Source organism: Meriones unguiculatus, chromosome 4, assembly GCF_030254825.1.
Source record: "Meriones unguiculatus strain TT.TT164.6M chromosome 4, Bangor_MerUng_6.1, whole genome shotgun sequence".
Lineage (NCBI taxonomy): Eukaryota > Metazoa > Chordata > Mammalia > Rodentia > Muridae > Meriones > Meriones unguiculatus.
The window spans coordinates 98,322,353-98,347,251 of NC_083352.1; the positions used below are offsets into that span (position 1 = coordinate 98,322,353).

A 24,899-nucleotide genomic window follows, 5' to 3' on the forward strand; every position below is an offset into this window, starting at 1 on the left:
CACTTGGCCAGGGAGAATAAGGACTTGAGTCTGGATCCCCAGCAACCATGTAAGAGCTGAGCAGGCATGGCGGCCAACCCACAACCGCAAAACTCAGGAGGTGGAGAAAGGGGAGCCCTGCCTGGCATCTAGGCTAGCCAAACAGACAGGCCCTGGGCTCAGCGGGACCCTGACTCACTGAGATGGAAGAATGGGCTGGAAAGAGACTGAAGAAGGTAGTTGATGTCAGCCTCAGGCCGCCACGGGCATGTCTCACATACCTGCACACGTGTGCTTCCACACACATGTAAAAAAAGAGAGAGAGGGAATGGTAGGTGTTTTGAGGGGGCAGGAGAGGGGTGGCTTAGTCAATAGAGTGCTCACCTTGCAAGCATGAGGACCTGAGTTCGATCCCCAGAACCCACGTCAAAGATGCTAAGTTTAGTGGCACACAGTCCAACCCCAGAGAGCGCCGACAGCAAGTGGCTGGGGTTCAGGCGTACCAGCCTAACTGGTGAGTTCAAGGTTCAATGAGAGACTCTGCCTCAAAAAGCAAGGTGGCCATCTCCTGAGGAGCACCCCTGAGGCTGTCCTCTGGTCCCAGCAGCTGCACACATGCACACAACCTCCAGCGGCAAGCACACACGCACTCAAAGATGGAGCCGGCCTTTTAGTGTTTCCTGTTGGGTCTCTTTTTTTAACCCCTTTCCACCTGGGGCTGAAGGGGCTGGTGTGGCCTCCCGTCTGCAGAATATTCTAACCTCACGGGCTGACCATCCTCGGAGCAGGGAGTTGAGAATCACCTGGGATTATCCCGGAAGCTGAACTCCAGGCTCCTCCCCTCCCTCTCCAAGGCTTGTCCTTACTCCCGCCACACAGGTCTCCTAAGCGAGGAAGTCAAGGCCGAGGCTGGCAAGCGGTTGCACACAGGTGCCCGCGTGTGCGCAGCCCCAGCCCCACACCTCCTTGCAGCCCGTGCCCGCCTGCTCCTTTGAGAGGTCCCCTCGGCCCACTGCAAAGCCGCTGCCCCTTCCTCGGGGACCTGCTTGGGCCATATCTGAGCAAATTAATTTGACTCAGCGTGGCCTTCTCTCTGCTCTCAATTACCAAGTAAAGATCTGGTATTCATTTACAGTATTATGCTCTCGGGGACATAGGAAGCAGTTTCAAAGGCCAAGTAAAGGGCACATGTCCACAGGGGATTGTTCTTGGTACACACTGGCCCGGAATACCTTGTCTCTGCCATTATTAGTTTTTTTTTTAACTCAAGTGACCTCTCCCGTCTGATGGGAGCTCTCTGAGGCTGTTCACTGTACTGGTGAGTGCTGACTACAAGTCTCCCAGATTCGAGGCCGGGGTTCTAAACCACACTGCACAGCTCCATTTTCCAGGCACACCCCAGCCTCATCTCTCCCCTCCCCGGCTGCTAGCCATGAGACCATGGGCAAGCCATGGGGTCTCACCAACATCTGTGTCCTCTTTAAGGTGGTTAGTGGACAGTAGCCAGTACCTGAAGGTTTAATGAGAATTCAAAAGATTCACGGGCTTGGTGGTACATACTTAGGATTCCTGTGCTGAGAATGAAGGCCAGGAGAGTCAAGGGCAGCCTGGAGTACGGCATGAGATCCTGTCTCAAATACACACACACACACACACACACACATATACATACATATATACAATAGTATATGCATACACACATATACACACATACTTATATACACATATATACACATGTATATATACACACATACACATTCACACAGTCATACATATACACATTCACACACACACACAATAAATAAAACAGACAGAAGCAGCTGGCCTCTGCTCAGTGGAGTACAGGTACTCTAACATTGCGTCCACCTCCCATGCAAAAAAAAAAAAAAAAAAAATAGCCTTTAAATTTGGGCCTTTGGGGACAGTCCAGGTCCAAATCCCAGCAGGCCCTTTACAAGTCTGTCCTGCCCTCCTCCAGCAGTCTCCCTTCAGCCCTCCATATTCTCTCTGGTAACTGCCCCGTCCAGGCTTGCCGGGCCTCTCATCTTCCCCACAAGACCTTCCCAGCTGGCATCTGGTTGTCTGGTTCTTATCTGTGTTTGCCTCCCCGGACACAGCTGCTGTCAGAGACTGCCGACTCCAAGGCTTGGAGGGAGAGAGAGAGAGAGGGGCTCCAGTCTCCCAGGGCCTGCCGTCCAGAGCCAGACAACATGGCCACCGTCAAGACGTGGGATGGGCCCAGGGAGACGTGTCCCAGCAGGTCACCAGGCTGTGCACATGCTTGGTCCGTATGGAATAAATTTGACTTCCCCAGAGTCTGTGTGGTTTCTGTTGGGGTGCAGCCATCTTGGATTCTGTAGGGGTGCAAGTGGGGGAGTGAGGGCCCTGACAGATGGGACCAGCCCAAGTATGGGTTCAGTGCTACGCTTTCCCGCCCACCGTGTTTACAGGCCCTGACCTGCCTCTACACCTACATATGCACATCTTTGCCTATGTGTGACCACTGCTAGTAAGCCTTTCTAGATAGGCTCTCCTCCATGGAGAGAGAGTGTGTGTGTGTGTGTGTGTGTGATGTATGTACACGCATGCACATGTACGTGTGCATATGGAGGCCCAAAGCCAGCTCCGTGGGAGGTGCACTATCGCTCTCTGCCTTGCTCTGAGCATCTTGGAGCTCACGCTGGCTGACCCAGCTGACGTCAGCACCATCCCTGGGTCTGGGACAACAGCTGTGTCAGTGCATGAGTTACCCCTCCATCCGTGCAATAAGGCACGCGGCCCAGCAGCTTAGAGAAGGAGGGCCTCATTCGCCTGATGGTTGCAGAAGGATGAGGGTCCATCGCCGACACACTGGCAGGTGTGAGATGCGGCGGCTAAAGCAGGACGCTGGGGGCGCTCATGCCGCGAACCGTGAGCACAAAGCAGGGAAGAGGGTCTGGAAGGAGTGTGAACTCACCTCTGGAGACATGCCTCCTTCCCGAACAATGCCGCCAACTGGGGGCCGAGTGCGCAAGCACATGAGCCTGCAGCGGACGTTTGTTTAAGCCACCAGGACCACCAAGCCCTGTTCTTACACCCTGCTGGGATGCACACTCAGGCCCTCGTGCTGTGCCGCAGTCACTTCACTGACTGGACACTCAGCCCCAGGTCATTGTCCTCCATCTCCCCGGAACCCCATACTTACCTGCACCGTGTCCCGTCTTCTCTGTTTCTCTGCTTCGTGAGTGTGCACCAATGTGCAGGCCCTTAGGAGCCTCCATGAGTGAATGAACCTGTAAATATGCACCCCCAGCCCCGCCCACACTCACGGCCCCACTCAGACTTACTGCCACCCACACTCAGCCTCACCCACATGCTCAGCCATACAGTCCCTTCTGCATTTCCAGCCCTACCTCCCACAGCCCCTTACACACCCAGCGTCTCCCACACCCAGACCCACCTACTCTCAGCCTCACCCACATTCAGCCTCTTAAACACCCAGCTCCTTCCACATTCCCAGCCCTCCACACTCAGCCCTACCCACACCCATAGCCCCTCCCGCTCACAGTCCCTCCCATGCCAGCTCCTCCCACACCCACAGCCCCTCCCACTCACAGCCCCTCCCATGCAAACCCCACCCACGTTCAGCCCCAGCAAGCACACTTCAGCACAATGGAACCATAAACTGAGAAGGGCACAACCTCCATCCTCACAGCCGAGATACCCTTTTCCTTAAACACCCTCAAAGGAGCCGGAATGGTAATTGCCAGTTAATAAGAGCCAGCTAATGGTCATTGATCACACACCACGTGGCTGCCGCTGGGCCAGCATGTGGCACCGTTGTCTCCTTGAAGGGTTACAAATAGGCCTGACCAACAACAGGGAAGACCCAATCTTACAGACATGGAACCAGGTGATGTACCACACGCAGAACCAGTGAGAATCTGAATCCTGTCCCCACCCCCCTGGGTTCCATGACCTTTCCCAATTGTGTCCGTGTTGTGGGGACCCATGGAGTGAGTCTCTCTATGGATCGTGGGGGCAGCACACAGGTGGCTGTGCGGACAGTACTGCCTCCTGTAGGCTAGGAGTGGACTCCTTGCATTCCCACAAGCGTCCTCCCTCATCCCACCCAGGGTCCCCAGGCAGGAGCCATGGAGCCCACCTTCAGCCCAGAACAGGGCACAGCTCATCAGTGAGTGTGGAGGGAGCATCCAGACATCCGTGGGCTCAAAGGTCCTGGTGGGGAAGAGGACAGGACCCCAGAGCATGGAGAACTTGGCCATGGGATACATACTTGAGCTTCAGGCCTCACCAGGGGACTTCAGGGTCCTAGCGCCGCACCTTAAGGCTCCTCTCCCCGAGCCGCACTTTCCTCTTCTCTGCAGTGTAGATAATAGAGTCCAGTGATCTTCGGAGAAGTGGACATACAGGGTGCAGCATTTGCTAGACATCCTGAGACAGAACCATACGGTGTGCACGGCCTCAGCCTCAAGATTTTACTTCAGGCACCCGTAAAGCTGGATCTGCAACCGAGGGTCCTGGGGATGCTCTCTCCTAGGCCCTCTGTCCTCTGTGTCCTTCCACACCTTCTATCTGCCTGTCTTCACACCTCTCCCACCTCTCCGCTGTGTCTGTCCTCACACCCCTTTACTCTGCCCATCTGGAGCCTCTCTGCGTCTACAAAGTTCCTTTCACAGCGCTCAGGATGGACCACTGCCCACGCAAGCAGCTAGGGTGAAGGTAATCACTTCTGGAAAGGTCCCTGCTAGCAGCTAGGTTGAAGGGAATCCCGTTTGGAAAGGTCCCTGCTATAAACATGACCCCAGCTGACGGCACTGAGCACTCTCACGTTTTTAGAGGGTCACCGTACGGCTCAGCAGTCTTGAGTGGAGGTTTAACACATTAATAACTGTACCGTTATCTGTGGGACCACTCAATAAACATGTCGCTTCCCCCAGCTTCATCCCCAAAGCACGGCCATTTTGACATTGGAAATAAAGTCACATGGCACTTCCTAGCCTGGAAAATGGGAGCTCCTGTGAGATACTCTGTACCTGTAATTCTCACCCAGCCAAGATTTGCTGGGCATGTGCTCAGTGCTAGGCCGTGCTCCCCATGCCGAGGGCACATTGGGACAGGCAAAGAGGCCTGCTTTTCTGTAGGGGACTTTGTAGTTGTGGGAACACAGACAAGAGGCAAGGAACCAAACCCTCCATCAGAGAGTGAGACACCACGGGGAAAATAAACCCGAGAAAACATTGTTTTCTGAAAGATATTTTTATCAAGGAAGAAAGCTGCTATCACTCTTTAGTCATATACACTGACGCCTCCAGAAAGGTCAAACCTGCTAATAGCAGCAAGACCTCCCTCCTTCAGCGAGGAACAGAGATTCTAAAGAGGATCGTTAAGAGTCAATTTGCTAAACCGGGCATGGTGGCTCATGCCTGTGATTCTAGTGCCGAGGCCAGGCGGGAGGCTGGCAAGCTGGATGGCAGGCTGTGCCCCAGGAGAAAACGCCTGTCTCAAAACAACAGCAGCAAAACAAAGGCAAGGAGATGGCTCAGTCAGGGAAATGCCTGTTGCACAAGAGTTAGTTTAGATTCCTCAGAACCAGTGTGGAAAGGCAGGGTACAGATTCACTTGTCTCCAGTACTGGGGAGTCAGGGGCAGGAAGAGTCCTGGTCAGCTCACCGGGCTGAATCTGAGATTGCCAAGGTCAGCAGGAGGACTCCACTCAAGGGGGGACAGAGGTGGAGGAAGACACCAGACATCTGCCTCTGACCTAGATTCTCTCTCTCTCTCTCATGCACATGGACCCACCCACACACAGATAAACACATATTCACATACACACATATACACATGCACAGATACAGAAAACAGAAACATGCACACACATACATACATACAGATACACACACATAAACATAGACACACATACACACCACTCCAAATGTAGCATCCTCCAATACAGCCCACATAGGTCAGGGCTACAGAGCAGATCCAGAAGGGCAAGTGGCCACACCAACATTTCTTCTTCCACGCAGAGGGCATTTTGCGCAGTGTGTTATGTCTCAGAAAAGCCTTAGACAGTAAGGACTAGAGAGTCTCAGGGAAAATCCCCAGCACAGAGGTTGGTCTGGAACTCAGCGTGTGACCCCATCACTCAGGGCGTAGAGGCAGGAGGGTCAGGAACACAGGGCTACATAGTGAGTTCAAGGCCACTGGGATACATGGGACTGGATCTCAGAAAAAAAAAGGAAAAGAAAAAAAAGGGGGGGAGGGAAGTAAGGAGGAAGGAAGGGAGAGCAGGTGGAGAGGAGAGGAAGGCGAGCCTTCCAGCTGAGACAAGAGCAGCCCCGTGGACACCAATGCCCTGGGTGTCGGGGTACAGCTGTGATTTGGTCCTCCTGGGATGTGGAAGGTTGCTCCGGTGACTAGCTCGGAAGAGATTTTTGAGCTGAGGTAGAGGAACCCTCATGGTGCCCTGCGTTCCTCGACACCCAGCCAGCACTCACCAGAGCCAGGGCAGGGCCTGGGTTCACACCCTCACCGTCCCCGGGACTGCCCTGCATGGTGTCGTGTGGGGATTGGAGAAGGCCTGCCCTGCCTGAAGAAGAGCTGACATTGGAAGGCCAAACATAAGAACAACCCCGGGGCCTGGCTCCTGCCTCCACCAGCTGCCCTCACACGCTTCTCTGCACGGGAGGCTCCAGTCGGCCTCCAGGAGCCTGGTGGAGCAGTTCTGGCCGCAGGGTGGGGAAGATTTATGTCCTCTTTTCTAAAGGTAAAGGTTTCTTAGGGATGCTGATTAGCGCACAAACAGCCCCCAGGCCGTACCGTAGATGGGCAGAATTGAGTGTTCATAGCCTCCATTTGTCCAGGAAACTAGAACACAGGTGCAGGAGGAGGGCTGTAGTGCAGGGCAGGTCTCTCCCAGCTGGGAATTTCTCCCATTCCACTCCCCGCCCTGTGTTCACCCTTTGGATGGTTTACGGACCCACTCTACAAATGCCTCCTGGGACGTTTTCCATGTACCAGGTGCTCTGCTAAGCGTCAGGGAGCCAAGCAAGACAGGGCCCTGCCTCTGAAGCACCCAGCAAAGTGACGAGACAGGGTAATGGTGGATGTCACACTGAAAAGCAATGACAATATTGATAACGGCTTTATTGCTTTCTGAGGTCTACTTTGTATACAGTGACACCCTCAGAGGGGAAGCATGCTGGTGGGTCTGACTTGATAAATGCCTGCCAGGATTGATCATTTCTTACTCACTTCCAGGACGGGAGAGGCCGCTCAGTGGTTAGGACATGTGCTGCCGTAGCCTAGAGTTTGGTTCACGTCCCCCCTGTAACTTCAGGGGGACCCGACCTCCTCCTCTGGCCTTCAAGGGTACATCACTCACATGTACACACTCCCACACACAGGCTTACGCACATAAATTAAATCTTTTAATCTCCTCAGTAGGTCATTTCCTGTCCCTCCTTTTTAATGCTTCCGCCCTAATGCTGAATGATATTTCATTGTCTGAATCTTTCCACGACTTCCCTGCGGCTAACTATCCCCATCTGGCAGTGGGGACACTTGCTTTGGACACTGGATTCATTCCCGTGGGCTTTGGTTCTCGGTCTCCCGGATAAACACCTGCCGGCTGAACATGAGAGTCCTATAATGCTGAGTGCTTAGCTTTGTGATAACTTGCCGAGTGGATTTCTGTCAAGGATGTCCATTCTGTTCCCTGGAGGAATGGGCAAGACCCAGGTCCTGCCCAATCTGACCCACAGTGGCTGGGGCTGGCAGTGACATTTTGTGCCTTCTGCTGGCTGCGCGGCAGGGCCTCGCTGTTTTTCCTGGGTATCTCTCTAAGGTTTAATGGAGCCGAATGCCCTTTTCAAGTGTTAATCGGCCATTTGCCTGTGTTTTTGCATAGAGTGTCTGCTCAGATCTTTATGGATGCTCTTGTCTCTTTATCACCCAGTTACGATTTTATTTTATTTTTTTACGTCTTCTATAGTGAAGTCCTTAGGCAGTGATATGTTTGGCAGGCTTCCCCCTCCTCAGTCTGTAGCATGCCTACTTATTTTCTTAAAAATGCATTTAGGGGCCTGGGGCTGGGGCTCAGTTGGTAGAGTACTCATCTAGCACACACAAAGCCCCAGATTTAGTCCCCAGCAGCACTACCTATCACCGGGCCTAGTGTACACCTGTAAGAGTACCTGACGTAAGGGTAGCAGGATCAGGCGCTCAGGGCCAGCCCCAGCTGTGTGACAAATTCCAGACAAGCCTAGGTTACATGAAACCCTGTCTCAAAAAAAGTAATTTAAAAAAAAAAATAGGTATATTTAAGGCAATGCATTACCAGCTGTCTAAATCACTTCTCTGTTGCCATGACAATACTCCTTGACCAAAGCAGCTTATAGAATAAAGAGTTTAGTGGCAGTTTACAGTTTAGAGGGTGAGCCCAAGACCATCATGGCAGGCAGGCAGGCAGGCAGGTGGGCAGGCGGGCAGGCAGGCGGGCGGGCAGGCGGGCGGGCGGGCGGGTGGGCAGGCAGCAGGCAGGCAAGAAGCCGAAGAAGTAACTGAGAGCTCACATCCTGATCCACAAGCATGAAGCAGAGAGACATAGCTCGGAAGGTACAAGTCTTGTGAAACCCCAAAGCCAGCCCCCCAGTGACACACCTCCTCTGACAAGGCCATACCTCCTAATCCTTCCCAAGCAGTTCCACAGTATGGAGACTAAACATTCAGATGTATGATCCTGTAGGGACACTCTCATTCAAAGCGCCACGGCAACCGAGCCAAGTCCTTCAGCAGGTGTATTGAGATGAAGCAGACACCTGTATTTTGATGATTACCCATTAATTGCTTATTTTTTCCATTCCTACCTGTACTCTCTGGACCCTTCCGAAGAAATCTTAGGTCATCAGACCTAAAAGGTTCTCTTTCCAGGACGTTCCCAGCTTCCCTCTTACGAGCAGGCCTTGGGACCATTCGTAAGTCACAGAGGCACATCAGTGCATCCTCTCGAGGGCCATCCAGTCGTCCAGTGTTGTGAATCTCCTTTCCGTTGCCACAGAGCAGGAACCTCCTTTTGGTTTCTTGATGCACTTCCCTCCTTCCTTCCTCTTGTCTAACACCAAACTGGAGCTGACAGCTGTGCGTTTGGATGTGGGTCTGACCAGCAGATGGAAGAGTCTCTCTAGTACGGTACAGAGGGCACTCAGAGCACCAGAGGGAGATGGTGGGTATGGACAAGAAAGACATGACAGGGAGGGAGCTGGGTGAGATGCAGTGCTCAAGTCTGAGGAGAGAAGATTTATCTGTAGGGAGAGAGTCACTGGGGCCAAGGCTCCAAGGCTGGCCTCGGGGACACTCCTTCAACGGCAGTGACCAAGGCCAGCTGTGGCAATGGTCACAGTCTCTGCTCCTTCACCTGACCCTGGCATTGTCGTGTGACCTTGATAGTCCCACTAGGAGGGCAGAGAGCTTCCTCCAAATGGGAGTTTTCTCTAGTCAATGGACCTTAAGGGAAGAAGGCATGCAATCCTAGCATGGGCCTCATGCGGGCTGTGTCCTTCTGTGCATCTCTCGGCTCTGGGGTGCACCCTAGCCTCCTGGCTGCTTCACGAAGCACATCCAGATCACTCCGACCATCTAGACAAAGCCAACCACCGGCCGGCTTTTCATCTGGGTTGTCTAGAAATGAGAGACGTGCAAGGAGTTGGAAACGAGCACAAGATGTTTGTGGAAGATTCGCCTGGGAAAATGGACTCCAGCAGGGAAAGGCCAGACCCCAAGGAAGATGTGGCGCCTGTTGAAGGAAGGGTTGGCTTCAAGCCTCAGATCATGGCCTAGACCTAGCCCAGCTCAACAATGCCAAGCTGATGCTGGGGCAAAGATGTCTTTGTTTGGCTTCCAGTAAAGAGCAGATATGGCTGGGCTCTGGCCTCTGCTGGGCTCAGCCGCTAGCCAAGGGTTTGGCTCCAAGTCTGTCATCACTGCCTGGAAGCTGATGGAGAGCCTAGAGGTCCCAGGAGCTGGGCACCATGGAGCAACCATGGGCCTCGCTGTTAGTCATGGAATTCTTTCCGAAGCAAAATGCAGAGCTCGGCTCACAGGCCTTCGCAGAGACGGGCAGGAGAGCCCCACCGAGACTCCAGAACCAAGCCAAGCACCCGCTAACAGTTCCAGGCACGTAAGCCCTCCACCCTGAGTTCTGTGAGCTCTTGGATTGCCACGCGTGTTTGTTATACAGCATCGCTGTGGCGAAAATAGCTGCTACAGTGAATGAGTACTGTAGTTCACGTCCCATGGGGTGTGGGTCAGGGGCAAACCCGGGGCTCTGCTCCAGCCAGATCAACAAGTACACAGCCGTGCTATTTTTTTTTTTTTTTTTTTTTTTTTTTTTATTGCAGGGGAGTCTGACTCTGCCAGGCAACCCGAGGCCATTCAACAATGTCTATGCTTCCAACTTCATTAAGCATCAATTTGTAAAGATGAGACAATTGTGGCGCGCTGGCAGCCTCCGGGACTGGGGAGGAGGGGAGCCAGAGCAGCCCTCAAATGCAGCGGCTGCCGGGGAGCCTTGAGGTGTGTGTGAATAATTCATGCCCATCATTGTGTGCTTTCGAGCGGGGGCATTGGGTCGGCGTGGCTGGTGTGTGCTCATTGAGCCTGGGAAATGGCCTCGAGGGAGAACAGGGGCTTTAAATTCCAACCTGCACAAACTCTCAGAATTACTGTGGGCACCATGCCAAGCAGAAGGGCCTGCTGCTTCCTGCAAGCATCCCCAGCACCTTTCTCTACCACCTTTGCCAGGGGACTTTTGACTCTATGATGAAAATGTCCCAAATGGAGATTGGAGAGAGGGCCCAGTCTGCAAAGCACTTTCCATGTAAACACAGAGACCCGAGGTCAATACCCAGAACCCCCTGTTGAAGAAGTTGGGTGTGCTCATGTGCACTTGCTATTATGGTCCACGTCTCGATGCCTGCTGAGCCTAATTGGTGAGCTCCAGGCCAGCGACAGAAACCGCATCAAAATACCAAGGTAGATAGTGTCAAAAGACACCCACAGTTAGCCTTCACTCATGTACACACACATATACAAACACACATGTACACGCACACACATATATGCACGTTCTGAGGGAGGGAGAGAATACCTCACTGCTGGCCACTCCCACCTTCTGCCCAGTCACAGTCCCCAGCAGAGAGGCCCTCCATGAATGATGTGGTCACTGCTCACCTAGACCTCATTTCCACTCTTATCCCTTGGGACTGTCCCATCCGACCAGTCAGGGTAATCGTGCCGAAAATAAAGTCACATCGGGCCACTACCATGCTCACGATCCTCTCACCCTCCCCCATCTCACGCCAAGGGAAAGGAAAACCCCGTGCTGGTTTCTGTTCATCAGTAGGCAAGAAAGAAGCGCCCCGGATGGAGCAGCTGAAGACACTGGTGTGATGTGGCCATGTGCCGTTTGCTGGCTGCATGCTTCTGGCCTGATGAAATGGGATGGGGTGGTGAGGGTTAGACGACCCAAAGGGACCTTGCTTATAGATGGGGCTGGTGGCCAGAGCTGGTGGCTGGCAGAGGCTCAGCTAAGGCTTCAGCTGGAGGTCCAGGCTGGCCTCTAAGTCCCCATCCATGGCTGCTGGTGCCCGAACCCCCTGTGTGCAAGGAGTCTCAGTCAGAGTACAAGATAAACTGACAATAAAACCTCAGGAGTTCGCAGGCCAAGCCTCAGGGCCACACAGCATCACTGCCTCTGCGTCTCATCTGCCTCTGTGTGAGTGTGTGTGTGTGTGTGTGTGTGTGTGTGTGTGTACGTGTGTACATGTGTGTGTGCACATGTCCTACCTATGGAAGGACACAGTTCACTGAGGGGAGGGGCATCACCAGTGTGTGGACAGCAGCTGGGGGTTATGGGTTAGGCTGTTTCTGTCCAGTATAGCAGCTTCACAGAGCCGTGGGTACCTTGGAGTGCAGCCAGTCCATGTTCACATACGCCATCATGAGTGTCAGATACGTGCCAGAGAGCAAACATGTAGGTCACATGAAAGAAGCCAGAAGTGTGTCATTAGCGACTTTACATACATGACAAGTAAATAGATTTTGTTTCATGGGGTTAAATAAGATACATATTAACATCCGTCCCAGCCGATCATTCACCAGTGGGGCTGGTGGATGCCGGAGGCTGCAAGTGTGGGACTCACCAGCAGCATGCGCCTGTTGCACCGCCGTCACGGCTGCTGTCGTTATTGGCTGGTTTCTGGGGCTCTTCCTATAGCTGCCTCTTATTGCCTGTCCTCGGGGTCTTTTTCCACCTGCAGAACTGAAGTGGTGCAGAAACTGGCCTGCTCTCTTTGGCATTCGTGCACGCACAGGACTATGCATGTGTGTGCGGGTGTGCACACATGTGGTCACAGAGATGTCCCATGTCTCCCGCTATTGCTCTCCACAGTATTTCATTTTTAGATTTTCCACTTTTTGTTTTGTCTTTGAAGCTAGAGCTCACCCTTCCTCTTAAGCTGGCTGGGCAAGGAGCCCCCAGGACCCTCCTGTCTTGTCTATCCCAGGGCTGAAGGGACAGATGCAGGCCATGACACCTGGCTTCCGACATGGTGCTGGGTGATGCCAGGCCCCAGATCAGGGAGACACTATATCCACTAGAGGACAAAATGGTGGTTGAGAGCAAAAGCCACCAATCTGGAGACCTAAGAGACATTTCCAAGCAGCAGAAAGCCAAGGCTGAAGTGAAAGGAAAGAGAGTAATTTAACTTAAATGCAACTGCTTCAAGAGCTGCTAAAAGCAGCCCCTGGGTTGAGAAGATGGAGTGTTTTCAATGCCAGGCTGCTCCAAACTCACAGGTCACATTCTGCCCTTTATTTAACCATCGGAGGCAAAGCATATTCATTCCAGATGGCATAGCGGACATGCATGCATCTGTAAACTTTAAAGAGCTTGGCAAACGGGAGGCAATGGTTATCCCGCACGGTCATATGCTCCTGACCCACAGACAAGGATGTGCGAGCACTTCCTGCACTGTGGAATCCCTGAGCCCGGGGCTTAAGGTCGCACACAAGTTGTATACCTGAGTGGCCGGGGAAGAGCTGAGGGTCTGGGGCCATGGATGCCTCAGCTTGGTTCCAGGCCACCCCTCAGCTGAGCTCACTGGTCCTCGGTTTCCTCCTCTGTGACCGTGTAAAACAAGCCAATGGGGAAGCGCCTGTGATGTGCAGGGCATAGCAGTTGGCCTTCAGAAAGTAAACAGGAAGTCTCATAGAGGATGGCCACAGGAAGTGCAGCCCTCTCTGCAGTGGGAAATTAGATCATAAATCAAACGAGCAAGGTGAGCACCAGTTGGGCATCTGTTAAAGCCACGGCTTCTCTGACAACTTGGCTACTTACCCTGCCGGTGGCTACTCGCAGGAGCCATCCACGTGTGGCTGGACCTGGGCACATAAATGTCCTTTTGGGTCACGATTATGTAGCACAGGTTTCAGCACAAGCTCCAGACTTGGATTTGAGCCGTGGTGTTGCGGAGCAAGGCAGGCTGTGCAAAGCCAGATGTACAGAGCTCAGAAGGACCCTCAGGCCAGGCTGGGGCAAGTTTAGGGCTTCTTATCCTTCAGGGATGGTGTGGAGAGTGATGGAGGCCATACTGTGTGGGCGGGCATCTGAGGGTGATGACTGATGGTGATGATGGATACAGAAGGAGAGCCACGCATCCCAGCCTCTTCCAGTTCTCACTGACTCTGCGCCGCTGCTTTTACCTTCGTTGTCCTTATCTGGACAATCTTGTGTTTCACTGCATACTCACTCTTAGTGTGTGCACATGAGTGTGTGTGTGTGTGCCTCTGTGCCTGTGTGCCCTCATGTGCCTCTGTGTACTCTTGAGTGTGTGCACTCACGTGCCTGTGTGAAAGGCTGAGGGCTAAGGCCAAACTCGGGTTCCTCACGACAGCCATCCATCTTATCTTTCAGGACAGGGTCTCTCACTGGCCCTGGGGGTCACTAATGAGGCTAGGCTGGCTTGCCAGTGAACCCAGTAATCCATCTTCCTCCACCATCCCAGCGCTGGGGCTGTGAGTGTGTGCCATCCTGCCTAATTGGTGTAGAAGCAGGAATCAAGCTCTGGTCCCCATGCTTGCACACCAAGTACTTTGCAGACAACAGCCATCTCCCAGCCCTGTATTTTAGTGTTGCTGCTCGTGACCTTGATGAGGAGCCCTCAGAAGGTCCTGTTTTGGGTTCTGAGGGTGGCATCAGCTGAGTAGAAAAGCTGCCAGAAATGTCTCAAGCTCTGAGGGCGGAGGGGATGAACTGGTGTCTGAGTGTGGGCTGTAGGCAGACACACACCACGACAGACATGGCCACTTACTGAGCAGCTGTTATCTTCTGATGCATGCTGGGTATTTTGTCTGTATGATGTCACTCACCTCACACACACAAGCATCATTTAGACAATCGTTTCCATTTTGCAGAGAGCATACAGAGCATACAGAGGGGGAAATTTTATTTGGCCAAGGTCACAGGGCCAAGAAAGGAAAACACTGCCTTTGAACCAGGCCTTGGAACCAAGTAAGTGTAATTTTCTTCTTAAGGAGAAATCTCCCTGTACAGTAAGGCTTGACTTTGGATTGAGAAAAAGCAGTGCAATGTCTTCTGAGCCCGATGCTGAAGGGCGACCGTTTGAGAGGCTCCTTGCTCATTGTTCCCCCCAATAGACTTTTATGCACGACAAGCATGAAGTGTAAAAAGTACACATTTTAAATATGTGTAACAACTTAAGAAGCTCAAATGAGGGCATGGTTAAACACAGCTATCCTCCAGCGTCTGTGGGAACGGATGGCATGCCCCTTTACCGGCAGCCAAAGCTCAAACAAGCAAAAGTCTCCGTGTGTTCAGTGTGGGTGTTGTTTCTCCTGAACCTCCCAGATTTGTGACTTAAACAAACAGATACAGGAACCACAGACACAAAGCATAGTTACGAACCTTTTTGCACTTTAAAACACACCATGGAAATGTTGGGCACCCACACAGGTATTCTCCCTGCGCATAGAGGGAGAAGTCGCAACAGGCATGGGCGGCCAGTTCTATCCCTCCAGCCCCGTGAACACCTGCAGCCGGATCTTGTTTTCCCGTGTTGTCATCAATGCCCCGGCATGTGTGTCTTGGACTGTGTGTTCGAGCCTATCTGCAGCAGTCCGGCACTGGCTGCGGACTGTGCTGTGGGCTGGCTTGATTGGACTCTGAGAGTCAGGTGAGTGAGTAGACTCCAACTGTTCAGGCTTGCTGCCAGTTGCTTTGAGATGGTGTCAGCGACCTGCGCTTTGCTCTTCTGGAGAATAAGCAAGCTCATCTCAAGTTAGCAGAACAGTGATGGCGAGAGATGGCAAGCCACTGATTCACTATTTATATCCTCTATTAATTGCTGGGTCATCAGGACCAATGAACATAAGTTCTACCTCCCTCCCTACTACGGAAACGATTCAACATTCTTTCCCTGGGCCACACGTGAGAAGAGCCAAGAAGCTGGTGGAAAGCTTTAATCCAGAGAAGATGAGAAGAAGAAAATTTGCAGTCAGGTGCTGAGGTGCAGATGATGAAGATGATTACAATAATGATGATGATGACGATGATGATGATGACAATGATGACTACGATGACAATTTAAAGGTGTGAATTATGGGCTGTGCTGGTTGGTTTATGATATATTTTGGAAGAGAGACTCAGCTGAGGAATCGCCTCCATCAGATTGGCCGGTAGGCAAGTGTGGGGGCCGTTTTCTTGATTCATGGTTAATGTGGAAAGGGCTAGCTCACTGTGGGCAGAGCCACCCGTGGGCAGGAGGTCCTGGGTTGTGTAAGAAAGCAATCTGGGCGAGCTGTGGGGAGCAAGTCAGTGAGCGATGTGTCTGCATGGCCTCTGCTTTAGTTTTTGCCTCCAGGTGCCTGCCTTGGCTTCCCTCAATGGAGCGTGACTTGGCACACGTAAGCCAAACAAACCCTTTCCTCCCCAAGTGAAATCAGGCTAAAACATGGGGAGTTTGTAAAGGGACCCACCTGAAGGAGTTTCAGCACAGAAGGTCGAGAGGAAGTGGGAAGAAGGGGTTTTGAATATCCGTGAAGCCTGAACCGAGCATTTCTGGAGGCAGGAAGTTATCTTGTGAGTCCTGTGGGATGCTAAACATGACATTCGCACCTAAGCTGGACAAGACATTACCCAGGTGTCCTTGGGTTCAACTATGGCAACTCTCCCCGCCCAGATGGCCCTCAGTACTGCTTCGTAAAACACACCTTTATCATTTTTTTTTTTCAATTTAAAAAGTGGATAGCATCAGCACCAATAATGTTGTGAAGAAAGATCTCCTAGAATGTGACTCAGTGCATTGTTGGTGACCTCATGGCATGTGCTGGCACCAGCATGGGGACTTACAGCCTTGTGTGTCTATTCTAAGCTCCCAGGCTCCCACGAGCAGCTCTGTGGTATAATCTGGGCTGGAGCGAGAGTGTTTATAATTTGTATAATATGCCTTTAAGCCTCTTAGAAACCGAACCCCAAATCCATGATCACCTAAGGTTTTCCTGAATTTTTCGAAGAATTGGAGACCAAAGCCTTGTTCGTATCCAAAGGGCAGCAGGGCCCATTATGTGTGTGGACGACGGAAGCAGATACTTTTCCATGAAGGGAGAACCCATGGGTTCTTGGGAAGGGCAGATGTGGCACAGCGCAGGAGCTCACAGAGTTAGACAGAGCCCAGCTAGGAAAGGATCGAGCACCAGGCCACAGGATGTCACGTTATGACAGGACAAGTCTTGGACTCGGATAGATTTTCCTTCCAAGACAACCACACTGGCTGCAGAGAGGTTGGCACATCAGAGCCTTGGGAGAGGTTGGAGGACAGCAGGAACAATCTATGTGGAGAGACAAAGATGAGTCACTGTGACAAAGAGGAGGCGGCACGGATGGACCCAGACGCTGCAAAGTGACACAATACGGGCACCTGAAGGAGGTGTGGGTTCCCAATCGAAGTGGCTACTCTTTTCCCGGGTCCCTGCTTCCCATCAGCAGGAGTCCTCAGAGCACAAAAAATTCTGCAGTTGGCATTCTGCACAGTTCTATCCCAGCTCTTTCTGAGTGCCCCCTCCCACCTGTGCCCCTGAAACCAGCATCTCTTCTGGATGCTCACGGCTGGATTTTTGCCTCCTTCCTTCCTCTCAGGCCCATGCAAAGTGGCTCTCAGCTCCTTGCAGGGATCAATAAAATGAGCTTGGAGCCCACCCGGTTCCCAAGCCCATGTGCTTGCTCAGATGTGTTCCTTGCCGGGAAATTACTCCCGGGCAGCAGAGCCCCCTGCCCCCACACGGCACCCCAGTCACCAGCATGTGTCACCCGCTGTTGCTATGATTGATTTGGATAAATGTGCTATGGAGAAGCCAGAGAGTAAGTTTCCTTTTGTGGATCAGCTTCAAATTCAGAGGCAACTGCAGGGCAAATGGAGTGTGGACAGGAAGCCCCACATCTACAGAGCAGGGGTGCCAAGGGAGTATCCCCACCACACCTGCCTCCACCATCTTGGCAGGTAAGCAGGGCTGAAGCTCTGGGGAGGAATCAAGGCTTATTTTGTAACCCCCACACAGTTCAGAGAAAAAGCAAGCATTGGTTGAGTTTGTTTTATAGAGTTTTCCAGAGCTACCTCCCCGTGTCTTCTGGCGTAGGGAGAGGTGAACTGTGGGGACCCCAGTTTTGTCTGTTCTATAAAATGTATTGTGATGATGACGCTCAGCTCATCCACCGTCTTGAGGATCTAAGTGAGAAACGACACACAGACGGTACATTTAATGGGTTTGCTAAGAGCCCTTGCTGCTCTTTCAGAGGACCTGGGTGGTTTCCAGCACCCACAGTAACTGGCTCACACCCATCTGTAGCCCCAGCTTCAAGGGATCTGGCTCCACAGGTACCTGCACGCACATGGTGCACACACATCTACTCAGGCACAATCATCAGGTGGATGACAGATAGACAGACAGACAGACAGACAGATAGATAGACAGACAGAGATGGATGGATGGCTAGATAGCTAATAGATACAGGTAGACAGGGTAGGTGGGTAGATAGACGAGAGAGAGAGAGAGAGAGAGAGAGAGAGAGAGAGAGAAATCCTTTTTGAATTTCTGCTATAGAAATGGTCCCATGGTTGGGAGCACGTGCTGCTCTTGCAGAACCTGGGTTCCCAGCATCCATGTTGGGCAGCACACAATGGCTCGTGACTGACTGCCCAGAGGGCACCAGACACCCCATCGTCTGTTAGTTATCATCTTGGCACCTCCACCAGAAGCTACAAAGCATTCTAGAAAGAATGCTGGAATGCCCAGTATCTTGTCTCTTTAAGGCATTAAGTTCAACCAGGGAGGGGCCAGCACAGAGCTGTCCCCACAGCACTCCTGGCCGGGTCCCAGGCAGCAGCCTCCAGGGACTTGGCGAGAAGGTGGTTCTTCCATTGGCTCTTTCTCTGTGCAGAGCCTCATCGAGTTCTGCTCACCAGGGTGGAGAGAGCTGCACTCTGGACAAGGCTGGGCTGTTTGCAACCTAGAGCATCAAAAAGGGACTTGTCTGCTCTAATCCCGGAGAGCAGGGTTGCTAAGGAGACGATTGTCATGTCACATCATAAACACTGTGCGGCTGAAGCAGAAGACAAGAACATTCTGGGGAGGGAAACCCTCTCTGTGTCAGAGCAGAGGAGTATGGGCAAGGGTAGGCTTTACTCACTCAGCCGGCTTGGAAAAGCGAAAGTGATGGTGTTATTCTATCCCCTGATTGGCAGACAGCAATCGTGGATGGCTAGGAAGTTCCTCCACATTGCTTCCTTGCAGTAAGATGTCATTGGATTAAAGCAGGACTGGGGTGGCTAGGAGGATGGCTCAGTCAGCAAAGCACCAGCCCTGGAAGCAAGATGACCAGTGATCGGACCCCAGCACCCATGTACTCAGGCATGCTGACACAAGTGTATCTCACTGCTGCAAAGTCAGAGGCAGGCGGATGCCTGGAGCTCCCCAGTCACCCAGCCTCGACTACTTGGCGAGCCACAGGCCCGCGGGAGATCCTGTCTCACACAATAAAGGTGGACAGTGCCCGAGGAACACTCCCTGCCTGTGATGTCCTCTATCCTCCACATGCACATGCGTGCATGCACACACACATGCATCATTCACATACACCCACACACATGCACCACACACACACTCCGTGAACACATACATGGGCCATGCTCATAGATGCACTACATACATGCATGTATGCACCATCCACACACACAGGTACCACTCACATATACCTATGCACACACGTACCATGCACACACACACACACACATGCATCATGCTCTCACCACACACATACACTGATACAAGTTTTTGGAAAAATAAAATAATTTCATAAACGTGGTTGGACTGGATGACTTAGAGGCACTCCAGGCAGCTGGGGTTTTAGCTCTGTGCCCGTGAGCACAGGTGAATCTCCAGGACTCACCCACATATTTGCACCCACCATGGAACTGGGTTTCTCTGCCAGCTGGGGCCCGTGGACTGCAGGTACAGAACACAGCGCAGACCTCGGCGGGAACCTCTATCTGCAGAGAAAGTGGGAGCCAGGGATGTCAACGACCTGCTCAAGGTTAAAACAGCGACCTAGAGCCCCGGGTCCCTGGAGTCACCTACCTCTCACCACAGCGTGGGGGGCGGGGGGAGCGGGATTCAAGGCCCTTCGATGATGTACCCATATCACGTGATCTTCCCCCCACTCTGAAGTACAGGAACAGGGCCCTGACCCTCACCTTCCCTCCCGCTGCCTCTCTTCCTCCCTCCTGACTTAGCTTCGCTCTTAGCAACAAATTCAGCTTCTTCCTGGCCCAGGTGGCTCCTAGCGTTTCAGTCCTGGTTGATCCCTGCAGAGCACAAGAGGGAGGAGGTGGGAGGAAGGGAGATGGACAGCCACCTAGGACAAATGTCCTGTGATTTGGACGCCTTTGGTGACAAGCGCACAAAGGACCAGGTAAGAATAGCTCTTCAGGAGCAGCGTAAATAGGAGCCCACTGGGCCTTCCTGCTCGCTGCTACAATAACGAGTGTGCCTGCCTTTTGCTAACAACATTTTAAGTCGGTAATTGGCCCAATGGGGGACACAGATTGTACATGGAGCTACAGAATAGCACAGAAAATCCCAGAAAGTCTGTGCCTCCCATCTGCGGGGCCTGCCTGTCGGGACCCAGCGGAGCTGCATTCCTTCATTGAGCAACGCGCAGACATTCAGCACAGAAGGGGTTTGCTGGGCCTCTTTCCCAGAGCCTCCTCCACATCAGAAGGCTCTTTGATAACCCCTCTCTCCCTCCCTTGGGGTCCCCACTCTAAAGGACGCAGCCAGAAGCCCAAAGTGCTCTGATCTTCTGAAAAGGATGCATTTGCCTTGGATCCATGGAGTAAGTGGTTGCTAATGCGGGGCCTCCGAAAGATGAGTGGCCTGGCTCGTGCGAGCTAGTCACACCATCAGTCAGAAAATGACTGCTGTGCCCACCGGAGCCCAGGGAAGAGATTCACAGCCTCACCTCACTTTATCTTTAGAAGACTGTCACAGTGTGTCCTCAGTTCGAGGCAGAGGTCTTGGGGCCACAGAGAGGTTCGGGAGACGCCAAGACAGCTCTGAGCATGGATTTACCCCAAAGTCATTCTAGCCATTTCCAAAGCCTTTTCAAAATGTTGAGGCTCCTTTGGGGAAGCACTTTCAATTTCTTTTGCAAGGTTGAATCTTGTTATTTTGATCTCAAACTTAATAATTAACGCAATGGAGGTTCAAGAGAGGCTCAGAAGCCTGCTCTTATAAACCAGTTAATTACCGACACAGCCAGTTTAAACCTGTGTTTAAATTAGAGTCCTGTGTTCTGAGCCCTTTGTGGCTCATCTGGTTTCAGCAGGTAATCATGAACACATAGCAAAGGCGGAGCTGATATGTAACAAGCTTGTCACCACCTTTCTAATCTACACCCAGGGCAGACATGAGTAATCAATCATGGATTTCTTTCCTGAGAAGCTTTGATACAGCTACAGGCAGGAACTCCCAACGAACTGGATTTTGCAAGGAAATAAAACCTGTTTATTTACACTGTTGAACGCCCTTTGGGAAACACAAAGAACGTTGTCTGCTGTCGACATTTTTACTGCTCACAAAAAAAAAATATTCTTTTGGAATATAACATAGACGTTCCTATTTGAAGCATACAAATTCAGAAGAGCTCTAGCCTCTCCAAATTTTTGAACCCCGTGGTTTTCCAAAACTTCTTTTGAATTTGGATTTTCAAACTTAGGATGTTCAATCAGAGTTTTGGCAAGCATTCCCATGAATCAGAAAAAGAAAAAAAAAAAAGGCTCTGAAATCCAAACACTTCTGGCTCCAAGCACTTCTGACCTTTGACTTGTTCTCATGCTGGTAACAGGCAAAGTTATAGTTGATGCCCACATCAAGATAAACCAGGGAGAGTACAATGGGGTCTGCCAGCGAGGGCACACATGAGTGGGAGGAGGCCGTCCCAGGGGGAACAGTCATACAAGCAGTGTGTGCCCACAAAGCTGAAGAGGAGGGAACTCAGACAGACCAGAAAGGACAGATGGACAGGTGTGAGAGGTGGTCAGACCAGAAAGAAAGGATAGATGAACAGGTGTGAGAGGTAGAGTTCATAGGCTGAGGAGTTAAGCCAGCCCTGACTGGGGAGGCAAATATTGCTCATTTCTGAGGATTAGGGTGTAGCTCATGAGTAGGACACTTGCTGAAATACCCAGATCACGAGTCCCCAAAAGACCAACAGGCTTTGAATCCAATGTAAAACACACGAGGGTCCTTTATTACAAACTCGAGCTGGGTGGCTCCCCTTACAAGAACAAAGGGGCAAGCAACCCCCAACTCTGGGGGAACAGGGTTTTTAAGGGGTCAAAACGCAAGCAGGGAAGTGTAGATCTTGGCATTACAGGACTGGGTGAAAGGGTCTCTAGGGGAGCTGACCTTTAAAATGATTGGTTTGCTTCTAGGCGCCAAAACTGCGAACGGTTAGGTCTGGCTACCTGGGGGACACCTGTCCACCCCCTCATACGTGCAGGTTAGGCTGTAGCAAGGGGGAGGGGGAATTAACACATTCCATGGGCTTTCCCAGGGCCTACATGACCCTAGTCACACTCTAATGTTAATCTGGGTAGGGGGCTGCTGCTGGACCTCTGCTCTGAAAGGACTGTGATTTCACCCCAGTGGCAGGAATTAACTCTAAGTTTTAGAACCTTTCATTGCCTAGCATTCACAAGGCCCTGGGTTAGATCCCTACCACTTACAGAAAAACTGTCATGTGTATCAACGTCTCTGTACAGACATCTCTTTTCTGGCCCTCCCTTCTACATGAGTGGTCACGGCAAGATGGGCCTGGCAGAGTCTGGGTTTGACGGGCAGTAGAGTATTGGAGCTTGTAGCTGTGATGGCGACCCAGACAAAGACATTACCGGGTTCCTCTAGATGCTGTTTGGTCAGCAAGTACTGTTCAAACTCTTTCAGGTAGGCCAGCCTGTGTCCTCACCTCCAGGGGGGCTGGTCACAAGGATGGTGGTTCTTGGGGACATTGCCAGCAGAGCCAAAGAACTTAGGAGAGGGAACAAAAATCAGACTAAACTGGAGCAAGAGAGACAGAGACAGGGAGAATCTCGCCTGGGTCACCCAGGCTGGGAGGTGAGGGTAAGTGCAGATGCTCAAAGTCAGCCACCCTGTCTCCGTTTGGAATTTCAAAGAGAATTCATTAGGGAGGTGAGTCTTAAGGGGACAGGTTAAGTCTGTCACCATTCTCCTAACTTGTACCTGGGACAGACATCACCAATCTATCACAGAGCTCTTTCTCACACAGTGTGGAGAGTCCCTATGGCAACCAGGGGGCGCTCAGATAGTTCCTGGCTGTGTCCTGATCTTGGAGACATGGGCAGCACCTCCCTCAGCTAAGCAGCTGTCTACTCTTTGTATCTTTTCCAGCTTGAATCCACTCTATCCTCAGACCCCCAAGAGGGCGGTTCCCAGAATTATTCTCACAGTCCCACAGACAGCATCAGCCTCATTAAACCGATAAAAGATCAGCCCTCTCCTAGGGGTTTATTATGTGCAATTCAAAATCAACCCCCCACTGTGAACACCCCTCTGCAGAGGCCCTAGGAGGAAGAAATTACGTGTTGCCCTGGAGGAGGAGGAGGGGGAGGTGTGGGCTGAGGTTGCAGCCCCTTCTAGATTTGTGTCTTACAGATTTGTGTAGTGACAATGCAATGGCTTGTTGTGACAGCCTGAGGCAGACAGACACTGCAACTCAGAATCCTAGGTGACTCCAGTTCATGTACACAAAGATTTTAAACGTTCTATGAACCTGTGACCTGTGCAAAACATTCCCCGAGGACTGTCAGGTGTGAAGAGGACGCTCACTTCCTCTTTACACACACACACACACACACACGCACACACACACACACACACGCACACACACACGTACATGCACACATCTGCTCACACACACCGATGGGTGGTCCAGCAGCAGCAGCAGCTTCTTTGTGGCCCCAGCTCCTTTGGACTAGCCCCCTCTGATGCCCCTTCTCCCGGGGTTCCCAGACCTACCCTCTGGCGACCGTGATCTTCCCCTCACACCTTCCGGGCAAGGGTGGGGGCGTCTGGCGTGTGCCTTAGATGTTCCCACCACCATCCAGCTTCTCAGCCTCTGCTTGCACGTGTCTAAGCAGCGCCCTGCGTCACCTTCTCCATCTTAAGCTCACAGGCGTGTTTGGTTGTTGTTTTCTTTGTTGGATTCCAACAGCTGGAACCACGGCCCAGAACTCTGCAAGAAGTGCCTGTGGGTCCCAGCCTTGATGCAAATGTTGAAGTTCAGCTCGTGTGCACGGGGCCACCCCAGTGTGGCTGTCTTGCCTATGAGGAGATGTATCTCTGCATGAATGGCGCCAGCACTGTGACATGTCGCACTCAGCTGCTGGCTTCTTAAGGCCGTGTGATCCCTACCCAAGCTCCTGCCGACCGGGATGGTCGGCCTCCATGCTCTCTGCTTGTTTTGGAATTGTCTGCTCTCTCATCAGCTCCAGCCTGCTGGTCCAGGACCTCCAGCCTCACTCCCACTATAGACTGTCTTGTCCACACCATCACTGCTGAGATTTTAAAACTGGTTCTGAGAAAGCAGAAGATGAGCTGACTGAAATGGTCCAGGAAACACCGGGCTCAGTGTAGTGAGGGAAATTCCTTCACCACAGGACTTCTTAGAGCCTTGAAAATATGATGCCGGTGAGACTGCAGTGCTTTCCAAAGCTAATTGGTGTGTGTGCTTGCATGCATGTGCGTGCGTTCTTGTGTGTGCCTTGTGCATCACGTGTATGTGGGTGAATGTGTGTGCATGTGTATATATGTGCATATGTGCCTGTACGTGTGTGTATGCACATGTGTGCACACACGGTCTTACAGAACTTGTTGCTGATGGAACACTCTTCAACATGATAAAAGGGTGTTATTTTGACTGTCCCCTTCTAGCTTCCCTAGTCACCTTTTTCTGGTGATGGGTGCTTCTCTCACGTCAGAGTCTTTTCCATCCAGTGAAGGTGGGGTAGGTCCCCTGCCACTGCCCCCATCAAGTGACAGTGGGATCCCAGCTCAGCCCACAGTCATTAGCTGAGCTCGGATGAGAGCAGATCTGAATTAACTAATCACTGAGATTGTTCGAGCAGGAGCCTCAGAAAGCCTTGTTCTGTCTCCCCCCACTGGGGATGGAGAGGCTCAGTGAAGCAGGTCGAACAACTAAAGGTAGACAGAATCTTCTGGGACAGAAGCCAGAGCCAAGAGGACCGTCAGAATTGCATGAAGGAAAG

The 24,899-nt window shown here is 52.0% G+C and overlaps 1 protein-coding gene across 1 annotated transcript in view; it reads left to right on the forward strand.

The window, feature by feature from the left end:
• Myo18b (myosin XVIIIB) overlaps nt 1-2,287 on the forward strand; it is a 176,296-nt gene extending 174,009 nt beyond the window's left edge. The window contains exon 44 of the mRNA XM_060383234.1: nt 2,097-2,287. The gene's annotated coding sequence lies outside the window, so the exon portion shown is untranslated. The remainder of the gene's footprint in view (nt 1-2,096) is intronic.
• The last annotated feature ends 22,612 nt before the right edge of the window (nt 2,288-24,899 follow it).